The sequence below is a fragment of the Chiloscyllium plagiosum genome, chromosome 18, assembly GCF_004010195.1.
Source record: "Chiloscyllium plagiosum isolate BGI_BamShark_2017 chromosome 18, ASM401019v2, whole genome shotgun sequence".
NCBI lineage: Eukaryota > Metazoa > Chordata > Chondrichthyes > Orectolobiformes > Hemiscylliidae > Chiloscyllium > Chiloscyllium plagiosum.
The window spans coordinates 14,573,645-14,584,436 of record NC_057727.1 but is presented as its reverse complement, the minus strand read 5'-3'; the positions used below and the strand labels follow the sequence as shown (position 1 = coordinate 14,584,436).

At 40.8% G+C, this 10,792-nt stretch overlaps 1 protein-coding gene across 3 annotated transcripts in view; it reads left to right on the top strand.

The window, feature by feature from the left end:
• The window catches only part of LOC122558866 (hyaluronidase-1-like), a 55,365-nt gene that overhangs the window by 35,607 nt on the left and 8,966 nt on the right, over positions 1–10,792 (top strand). Inside the window, exon 1 of one of the 3 annotated variants that reach the window (XM_043707731.1) lies at positions 1,700–1,745. The exons of the other annotated variants lie outside the window; for them this stretch is intronic. The gene's annotated coding sequence lies outside the window, so the exon portion shown is untranslated. Of the gene's footprint in view, positions 1–1,699; positions 1,746–10,792 lie in introns of those variants that run through there. 3 annotated transcript variants of the gene reach the window in all.

Sequence of the window (10,792 nt, the reverse complement as noted above, 5' to 3'; positions counted from 1 at the left end):
CTTGGTAGAGGTTTATAAGATGATCAGAGGAATAGATAGAGTAGACAGTCAGAAACTTTTTCCCCGGGTACAACAGTGTTACAAGGGGACATAAATTTAAGGTGAAGGGTGGAAGGTATAGGGGGGATGTCAGGGGTAGGTTCTTTACCCAGAGAGTGGTGATGGCATGGATTGCGCTGCCTGTGGGAGTGGTAGACTCAGAATCATTGGCGACCTTTAAGCGGCAATTGGATAGGTATATGGATGGGTGCTTAAGCTAGAACAAATGTTCGGCACAACATTGTGGGCCGAAGGGCCTGTTCTGTGCTGTATTGTTCTATGTTCTATATTCCATGTATCAAGACAGATACATGAATGGGCAGGGAGCAGAGGGATAAAGATCCTTAGAAAAATAGGTGACAGGTTTAGATAGAAGATCTGGATTGGCACAGGCTTGGAAGGCTGAAGGGCTTGTTCCTGCGCTGTAATTTTCTTTGTTCTTTGTCCTGCTCGCATACCCACTTGTTTGTCCTTGGCATGTGGAAAATGTTCCAGTGAATCACAGTGCAAACTGGAGGGACAACATCTCATCTTCGGAGTAGTCACTTTACAAACTTCTGGACTTAATATTGAATTCAACACCTTCGGATTGTGAACCCACTCCCATTCCTTTCTTGGAGAAAGTGACGAGTGCTGATGCTGGAGACCAGAGTCGAAAAGTGTGGTGCTGCAAAAGCACGGTAGGTCAGGCAGCATCTGAGGAACAGGAGAGTCAACGTTTTGGGCATAAGCCCTTCATCAAGAATGGGCCCTTGCTGATGAAGCGCTTATGCCCGAAACGTTGACTCTCCTGCTGCTTGGATGCTAACCTGACCTGCTTTGCTTTTCCAGCACCACACTTTTTGACGTAATTGTTCTGCCATTCTCTTATTCTGATCACTTTCTGTGGTCTATCAACACCTTTTCTACCCCAGCACTCCACTGCCCCCCTCTCCACCGCTGTTGCATGAATGCTGTCCCCTCCACACTGCACATCAGCTGTGATGAGCTCCTGGTCTCTCTCTCTCTCTCTCTCTCTCTCTCTCTCTCTCTCTCTCTCCCCATGGATGCTGCCTGACCTTCTGTGATCTCCAACACTTCTTGTTTTCAGTACAGATTCCAGCTTCTGCCGTAATTTGCTCCAACATCTGTCTAGGTTGGCCCAAGGCACTGAGAGTCATAGGTGTACAGCATGGAAACAGACCCTTCAGTCCAACCCGTCCATGCCAATATCCCAACCCAATCTAGTCCCACCTGTCAGCACCCGGCCCATATCCCTCCCAATCCTTCCCTATTCATATACCCATCCAAATGCCTCTTAAGTGTTGCAATTGTACCAGCCTCCACCACCTCACTTTATAGGACAAACAAAACCAAATCAAAGAGAGAAATATGAAGACAGATGACTAAAAGCTTGGTCAAACTCTCAAAAAAGGCTATCAAAGCAGGAATATCTTGAAGGAGGAGATCCACCAACTCAAGAAACAGTTTTCAAAATGTAAGTGCTATTCTGTTGCTGTTAGGTTGTGTGGAACAACAAAACAACTTTGAGTGTCAGCAGTTCTACAGAAGACCAACAGCTATAGCATTTTCCAACATTAAGCAACCTTTAGTTAAAAAGTGCCTTGAGACATCGTCAGGATGTGATGATGCAATACATAAATGCAAATTAATTTGTTTCTTCAGTCTTTCTGTCATGAGACACAGAAATACCAGCCTGGGCAGTGGTGAGTAAGCAAACTGTCTTGTACTCTGTCTTATTTATGTGTACAATATATCTTAACATAAATCTCTTGCAAAATGTATGTAATAACAATTTGTAGATTCAGAGCTCCATTTTCTGGCTCATCAAAAAATATAAGTATGCTTTTCAGAATAACACCTCTGGGAGGTTTATTTTTAAGTTCTTGATGTACTGAGTGCTTGCAACACACAAAGGAAAATCATTTAACTTATCTGCAATAAGAACTAGCAGCTATTTTTAATCAGGAGTACCATGAATGAAATGTAAAAACAGGTTGGAGCAAACTTACAAAGAAAGATTCTTCAGAAAATTAAACAATCATTGATAGTTAAATTTGAATAATGTATTTTTGCTGTAAATGTTGACTTGGAAATAAAGGTTATGTTGCAATGAAAGTGTGGGCTATATGTATAGAGTGATATTGAACTAAATAGTATAGTTATTATCTAGAAGTCTATGCTGTTTGAAAGGAGACGATGGAGCGAGGTAGCATGTGGCACAGTGGCTCAGTGGTTAGCACTGCTGCCTCACAGCACCAGGGTCCCAGGTTCGATTCCAGCCTCGGGTGACTGTCTGTGTGGAGTTTGCACATTCTCCCCGTGTCTGCGTGGGGATGCTCTGGTTTCCTCCCACAGTCCAAAGATGTGCAAGTCAGGTGAATTGGCCTTCTAAATTGCCCATAGTGTTAGGTGCAGTGTTCAGAGGGAAATGGCTGTGGGTGGGTGACTCTTCGGAAGGTCAGTGTGGACTTGTTGGGCTGAAGGGCCTGTTTCCACACTGTAGATGAATCTAATCATACATATGAGAACTGCAAAAGAAATGGAGAACAGTATTTATAATATATTTGTGAAAATATGGAAGGTCTTAGAGTTCATATACTGAATAGAAGGAGCACATAGTTTTACTCACAATGAGCATTTAATAGTCTTCAGGATTGCAGTAAGGTTGAGCAAGAGTGTCAGAGATCTTTACAGATTTTTTTGCTATTTATATAAAATCATTTTATCAGTCCCTTATAAATAATTTCATGTGTTTTCTTGATATGGATTTCCTTTTGGAAGTGAAACTGTAAATCTTGAATGAATTGTGGCATTTATTGCAATATTGTGAAACCTCTGTTAATTATACAGGGAAGGCTTATTGCAGTACACTAAAATTCATCCTTTTTTTGCACAATGAAGATTTCCTGTTGCAGCAATGCTTTCTGTTGCATTGTATTTTATGCAGTCAGTGATTGCATTTAGTGCTTAAATTGTGGAAAGGCAAATCAGGGCAAGACTTATACACTTAATGGTAAGGTCCTGGGTAGTGTTGCTGAACAAAGAGACTTTGGAGGACAGGTTCATAATTCCTTGAAATGGAGTCGTAGGTAAATAGGATAGTGAAGAAGATACAGAGGAAACTCGATTATCTCGCATTTGATTATCCGAATATTGGATTATATGGCAAGATCACAAAGTCCCAATCCTCGCTTAAACTGTTATCCGGCATTTGATTATCCGGAATTCGATTAACCGAAAGAAATACTTCCCACTAGTGTCCTTCAGATAATCAAAGTTCCTCTGTATTTGGTATGCTTGCCTTTATTGAGTATTGAGCTGAAAATGTGTTGCTGGAAAAGCGCAGCAGGTCAGGCAGCATCCAGGGAACAGGATGTCCCTGGATGCTGCCTGACCTGCTGCGCTTTTCCAGCAACACATTTTCAGCTCTGATCTCCAGCATCTGCAGACCTCACTTTCTCCTCCTTTATTGAGTATTGAGTATAGGAGTTGGGAGGTTATGTTGCAGCTGGACAGGACGTTGTTTAGGCCACTTTTGGAATACTGAGTGCAATTCTGGTCTCCCTGCTCTAGGCAAGGATGTTGTGAAACTTGAAAGGGTTCAGAAAAGATTTACAAGCATGTTGCCAGAGCTGGAGGATTTGAGCTGTAGGGAGAGGCTGAATAGGCTGGGGCTATTTTGGCTGGATTGCCAGAGGCTGAGAGATGACCTTATAAAGGTTTATAAAATCATGAGGGACATGGATAGGGTAAACAGACAAGGTCTTTTCCCAGGGTGGGGAGTCCAAAACTAGAGGGCATAGGTTTAAGTGAGAGGGGGAAGGTTTAAAAGGGATTTGAGGGGCAACTTTTCATGCAGAGGGTGGTGCGTGTATGGAATGAGCTGCTAGAGGAAGTGGTTGAGGCTGGTACAATTACATTTAAAAGGGATGTGGATGGGTATATAAATAGGAAGGTTTAGAGGGACGTGGGCCAAATGCTGGCAAATGGGACTAGATTTATTTAGGATGTCTAGTTGGCATGGATGGGTTGGACGAAAGGGTCTGTTCCATGATATACTTCTCTATAACTCTGTGACTCTAAATATATCCATGCTGGGCCAGGTGCTTGCGTAAGTGACAGAAATACATTTCAGATAAAGATTTTTGGGTTAAAACCTAAATTGACAAACAGTAAACAACATATTTATATAAAATTACCTTGTACAATTTCCATATGCATATTATTTGCATTGAAAAATACATCTTGAAAAACAATAAGGAAATAATCTGAAGATATTTAAAATTCTCAGTCATGTTTGCATCTTAAAAATGGAATAATTTTTCAACCTTGTTGAATTCTTTCATGAGATAAATGAGTAAGTACATAGGATATGCAGCACAAAAATAAGTCACTTGGTCAAACCAGACTATTCCAGTGTTCATGCTGAACACGAGACTCCTATCATTCTTCATCTAAATTTACTTTCGGAAGCATCTATTCCCTTAACCTTCAAATGCTTGTCTACTTCTTAAAATTCTCTTCAGTTACTCCCCTGTTGTACAAAGTTTCACATTGTTACTGCTGTTTAATTAAATAAAAATGTTTCTTCTGAATTCCTTAATGGATTTCTTGGTGACAATCTTATATTGATCAATCTTATGTTAATCTTATACTCCCATAAAGAGAAAACATTCTATCTAGATCTGCTGTATCAAAAATCATCTTAATTATAAAGCTTTACCAACAAGGGAATCATAGAATCCCTAACATGTGGAAACAGACGGATAGGCCCAACAAGTCCACACCAACCCTCCGAAGAGTATCCCATCCAGACCCATTCCCCTACCCTACTACTCGACATTTCCCCTGACTAATGCACCTAACCTACACATCACTGAACACTATGGGCAATTTAGCATGACCAATTCACCTGACCTACACATTTTTGGAAGGTGGGAGGAAACCAGAGCACCCTGACGAAACCCACGCAGACACGGGGAAAATGTGTAAATTCCACAGACAGTCAACCAAGGCTGGAATCAAACCTGGGTCCATGGTGCTGTGAGGCAGCAGTGTTAACCACTGAGCCACTGTGTCGGGAATTCTCTGAATAAAGTTTTCCATTAGGTTATCACTCTGGCCTTTTGAAGAGAAAAGAGACCACACCTGTCAATTCTTTCCTGACTTGTACACCCACATATTTCTGGTAAAATTCTCAGTTAACATTCCCTGGTGCCTCTATATCCTTTAGAAAATCTAGTGACGAAAATTGCACAGAGCTCTCTTATTTGTGGTCTAACCAAAATTCAATGCACATTTAATATGATCTGCTAAGTTTTCAATTCTCTTCCCTCCACAATAGACAATGTGCTTTTGTTACAAAATTTTGTCAAGTGACCCTTCAGTTCTGAAGAAGGTGCATTGGACCTGAAATGTTAATTGTGTTTTCTGTTGACAGATGCTGCCAGACTTTCTCCAACACTATCTGCTTTTGTTGTAGATTTCCAGCGTCCACAGTTTTTTTTTATAAATGGCCTAGCAAACACACTGTGCAACTTGTAGCAATTGATGCATTTGTAATCCCACCTCCCTAATCTTCCCACAAAAATATATTACCACATATTTATCTGTGTTTTGTAAATTATTTGTGACTCTGCAGGTAGACAAGGGTAATGTAGTACACATAATTTATCTCCCAAAAGGCCTTCAACATATTGGCCAGGTATTCCAATGGATTATTGGAGCTGTATAGACTGTAAGGACCATGCAGAATCCTCAATGCGGCAGACTCCATGAGAACTGCCCAGGAAATGGAAACTTCCAATGAGCAATTCCCTTGTATCTGAAACTCTCAAAAAAAGCCATAGAAAATTGAAAATCGGAGCAGGAATAGGCCATTCGACCCTTTGAGCCTGGTGTACTGTTCACTACAATCACGGCTGATCATCAAGCTCAATACCCTAATCCCAACCTCCTGCCATATCCCTCGATTCCTTTAGCCACAAGAGTTACATCTACATCTTTCTTGAAAACACAATGTTTTGGCCTCAATCATTTTCTGTGGTTGTGAATTCCACAGGCTCACCATCTTCTGGGTGAAGAAATTTCTCCTCCTTTTAGTCATAAAAGGTTTACCCTTATCCTTAAACCATGACCTCTGGATCTGAACCTCCCCCAGCATCGAAAAGCATCCTTCCTACATCTAACCTGTAAAATCCAGTTAGAATTTTACAGGTTTCTATGATATCCCACCTCATTCTTCTAAACTCCAGTGAATACAATCCTAATTGACTCAGTCTCTCCTCATACATTGTCTTGCCATCCCAGGAATCAATTTGGTAAATCTTTGCTGCACTCCTTCTGTAGCAAGAAGATCCTCAGATAAGGAGACCAAAAGTGTACTTAATATTCCAGGTGTGACCTCACTAATGCCCTATATATTTGCAGCAAGACACCCTTGTTTCTGTATTCAAATCCTATTGCTATGAAGGCAGACATACAGTTTGCCTTCTTTGCTGCTTGCTGGATCTGAACACTCGCTTTCAGTAACTGGTACACAAGGACACACAGGTCTCATTGAACATTTCCCATCTCAAATTACAACTATTCAGATAATAATCTGCCTTCCTCTTTTCACTACCAACGTGGATAACTTCACATTTATCCACAATCTGACATATGCCATGCATTTGCCCATTCACCTTGCTTGTCCAAATCACACTGCAACATCTCTGCATCCTCCTTCAATCCCATCAATTTCTTCAACACAATTTCTCTATTAATCTTGATTTGCTTCAGTTAACTTTCTTTCACTAAACCCTGTGTTCTTCATTATTTATGATATGTTATTCATGTCCTCCTTTGTGAAGACAGAAGCCAAGTATGAATTTACTGGAAACTTACTCTCATACTCTATTTCCCCCCTCTTAATCATTCCCTTGGTTCTCCTTTGCTGACTTGTAAACTGTTCCCAATCCTCAGGTCAGTTACTTTTTTTCTTGTCAATTTGTGTGCCTCTTCTTTGCAACCAGTACTGTCTCTATTTTCCCTCGTAAGCCGTGGTTTGGCCACTATTATAAAACAAAGGACTGTGAATGGTGCAAATATCGGGCAAAAGCAGAAATTGCTGGTCTAGGAGCAGGTCTGGCAGCATCTGTAATAGAGTTAGAAAAAGCAGAGTTAATGTTTTGTGTCCAGTGCCTCTTCTTCAAAACTGATGGTAGCAAAGAAAAGGTAGTATATAAGCTGAAGGTAGTGGGTTGGTGGGGAGGGTAATGCAGGGAGATGAAAGTGTTAAATCCAGCAGGGTCGAAGGTGAGGGTGGAGTGGGTGCTGCTGCTGGGTCTGGTAGGGATCGGCTTGGTGTTGGTTGGGTGTTGGGTTGAGTTCTGGCACAACTATGTGGAGGGGATTGCTAGCTGGGTCTATCAAAGTTGGGTCTGGGGTGGGGTTGTTTAGTTCTTGGTGAGGGTGTCAGGACATCATCCTTTTCAATCTTCAATACACCTTCTCCAGTGCCACTTCATATTTGATATAATTTTACAACCTGAATTGCATGACATTCTCTAAAGTATAGTCTGAGAACTGTTCAATACAGATGCAGAATAACTTCACATATTTTCAGTTCTATTTCTTCAAAAAATAAAGGCTAGTGCTTTTGTTTGACACTTATATATTATTTGGATGAGAACTTAAGAGGCATGGTTCGTAAATTTGTGACTGACACTAAAATTGGTGGTATAGTCGGCAGTGAAGAAGGTTATCTAAGATTGCAAAGAGATCTTGATCAATTGGGTTAATGGGCTGAGGATTGGCAGATGGAGTTGAATTTGAATTTTACCCAATGTAATGCATTTGGGTAAAACAAAAAGGGGCAGGAATTATACAATTAATGGTAGGGCCCTAGGTAGGGTTGTTGAACAAAGAGACCTAGGGATTCAAGAACATAATTGTTTGAAATTTCCATTACATATAGACAGGTTGGTTAAGAAAGTGTTTAGCATGCTTTCCTTCATTGATCAGACCTTTGAATATAGGAGTTGGGACATCATATTGAGGTTATACAGGACATTGGTGAGGCCTCTTCTGGAGTACTGTGCACAGTTCTGGCCACCCTGCTACCAGATGTATATTATTAAATTGGAGAGAGTTCGGAAAGATTTACTGTGATGTTGCTGGAAATGGAGGGTTTGAATCGTAAAGATAGGCTGAGACCTTTTTCACTGGTACGCAAGAGACTGATAGGTGACCTTACAGAGGTTTATAAAATCATGATGAGATTAATTAAGGTGAATGGCAAATGTTTTTTCCTAGTGGTGCATTTCAAACATAGGGGGCATATGTTTAAGGTGAGAGGAGAAAGATTGTTTGAAAATTGAGTGCCAACTTTTTTACACATAGAGTTCATGTGTGGAAACTACTGCCAGAGGAAGTGGTGGATGCAGGTACAGTTGCAACATTTAAAAGACATTTTGCTAAGTACATGAATAAGAAATGTTTGGAGGGATAAGAGCCAAGTGCAGGTAGTTGGGACTAGTTTGGGATTATGGTTGGCAAGGACCAAATGATCTGTTTCCATTCAGAATGACTCTATAAACACACATCCATGTACCTTGTACCCCACACTTTTACCCACATAGCACACAATCCTCTTACGTCCCTAGCATCCACCCTATCTTATCACTGATATTACACACTTATCTTTCCTGAGTCACTTTCAAATTAACTTTGAGACCTTTAACCCCCAAAACACTGCAGGAAGTGTTGTATGAAGGGGGATGTCTTGGTCTGCAGCACACCTCCAATGCTGAATAGGGTTTTCCCTGGTTTCCTTCAATGGATGAATTAGGGACTGGCCAGGCTTAGAAACTTGGCCAGAAAAATCACCAACAGGTATGTTGGTAATTTTAAAGAGAATTACTATTAGTTGAACCTGTTTAAATGTAATCACAATATCTGGACCAATAAATGAAGAGTAAAACATAACTGTAATTGATACAGAGTTTGGGGACATATTTCTTGTAATTCCTTCATAGGCTGGGAATGTTGTTGCAAAATCCAGCATTTATTGCATTCCCGAATTCATAGGAATGTAATGAGCTGCCTTTCTTTTAAGTGCTGCAAATGAACATTGCGGTTAGGAAGGAAGTTCTAGAATTTTGTTGAGTTTTTGAGGGTTCCTTTTTCATTCTCACTAGGTCCTTTATTAGACATTGCAGTCACATTTTCGCATTTCCTTCCATATTTGTGGTGACATATGGGATATTTAGACTCACGCAGATGCAGAATTAGAAGAATTAAACATTATTCTCAATAATCATTATTACTCAGTTAGATCTAAAGCAACAACAATGCACAAAAAAGGCACAAATTTTGTTACAGTATTTAAATTGGCATAGGATAACAAGCATAAGTTAGCAACCTTTCTTTTAATAACTGATGCTACTGTACACAAGATCCATCACAATAAACATGCTTTCCGAGGTCACATCAAAGAGATTGTGTACTTGTCTCTAACTCAGTCACTGCACCTCAAGTAACACATAGTACATGAGATACTTTGAGATGTATCAACCCAAAAATATAAACTTTAATGAAATTAAATTTACATATTAAATTATCCATTTTACAGTTTTCATCACAATAGTAATGTTTATACAGTACACAATTCCTTTGTTAAAATCTTCTAAACTGCTTGTTCCTTTGTTGCTTCATTCTCCCACACTTTTCTGTCCATCTGTCCCCCTTTAAGGACTCAATTTGCCCTGCAGCCCTTTGCTTTGCCTTCTGGCCCTACCATCCTCACTTTCATGGCTACTTTCTGGTCCCTCTATCTCTGCTTTGGGTCCCCAGTTTGCTTGGCCAATTGCTGTACTCCAGCCTGGTCCATTCCCACTTGCTCTAGTCCTAGTTTCTGCAGAGTCGCTTGGTTGTGCTAGTCTTGCCCAATGCTACCATTAACCTTCTCACTGCATTCATAAGCTACTTTTCTCCATCATTTTCTGATGATAATTTCACTGTGAGCTTATCAGCAGCAAACATGAGAGATAAAAACAACCTTTGATTAGATGAACAGCCCTTCATAAATCCAACTGCCCAAGATATTAGGACAACTTCTGATTAGATTAGATTCCTTACAGTATGGAATCAGGCCATTTGGCCCAACAAGTCCACACCAACCTTCTGAAGTGTAACCCACCCCTCTACATTTACCCTGACTATTGCACCTAACACTATGGGCAATTTAGCATCACCAATTCACTTGATCTGCGCATCTTTAGATTGTGGAAACCAGAGCACCCGGAGGAAACCTGCACAGACACAGGGAGAATGTGTAAACTCCACACAGACAGTCACTCAAGGCGGGAATCGAACCTGGTGTTCTGAGGCAGCAGTGCTAACCACTGAACTACCATGCCGCTGGTTTTTTCTGATTGTTCATGTGAATGAATCCTCCTGGGCCATTTTGGGATTCTCGGAAACCAATCCACCCACTGTCGCTGTGTATTTTGAGTACTGGCATATACCATTTGGGTCACCATATTTTAAAGATGGTAAAAACAATGACTGCAGATGCTGGAAACCAGATTCTGGATTAGTGGTGCTGGAAGAGCACAGCAATTCAGGCAGCATCCGAGGACAGGCAAAATCGACGTTTCGGGCAAAAGCCCTTCATCAGGAATAAAGGCAGAGAGCCTGAAGCATGGAGAGATAAGCTAGAGGAGGGTGGGGGTGGGGAGAGAGTAGCATAGAGTACAATAGGTCAGTG